We start from the raw sequence: 478 nt of genomic DNA on the forward strand, positions 1-478 counted from the left end.
ATGGCCCAGCCCTTAGGGACCTGTGGGGGTCGAAGGGCTGACGGGAGGATGCCCACCAACCCCGTGAGCCAGGCAGAGGGGTGGGCAGGGGCAGGATGGATCCACCCTCCAGGCCACATCCCGCCTGCTGCCTGTCTGTAAATAAAGTCGTGCTGGCACACGGAACACTCGTTCGTTCCTGCGTTTCTGTGAATTTTTTTGCACTTCTGCGGGCAAGTTGAGCGGATTAAGAAACTCCGTGATTGCAAAGCCTAAAATATCTACCATCTGACTTTTTACCAAAAACGTTTGTTGACCCTCTTCTAGACCATGATCCCCAAGACTCAGAGAGAGGATGACGCACACACACCTATGTCTTAGCAACCCCACCCCACTCACTACCAGGGCCAGATGGGCACAGGCCTCCCTGAAATGAGAAACACCTAGGCTGAAAGTAAACGGATCTCCAAGGGGCTTCTGAGAGGCAAGACCCCCCCCC

At 55.0% G+C, this 478-nt stretch overlaps 1 protein-coding gene across 1 annotated transcript in view; it reads right to left on the minus strand.

Annotated features, from left to right (window-relative positions):
* NOC2L (NOC2 like nucleolar associated transcriptional repressor) overlaps positions 1–478 on the minus strand; it is a 12,249-nt gene that overhangs the window by 2,107 nt on the left and 9,664 nt on the right. The gene's annotated exons all lie outside the window — the stretch shown is intronic.

Source organism: Lipotes vexillifer, unplaced genomic scaffold (genome assembly GCF_000442215.2).
Source record: "Lipotes vexillifer unplaced genomic scaffold, Lipotes_vexillifer_v1.1 scaffold835, whole genome shotgun sequence".
NCBI lineage: Eukaryota > Metazoa > Chordata > Mammalia > Artiodactyla > Lipotidae > Lipotes > Lipotes vexillifer.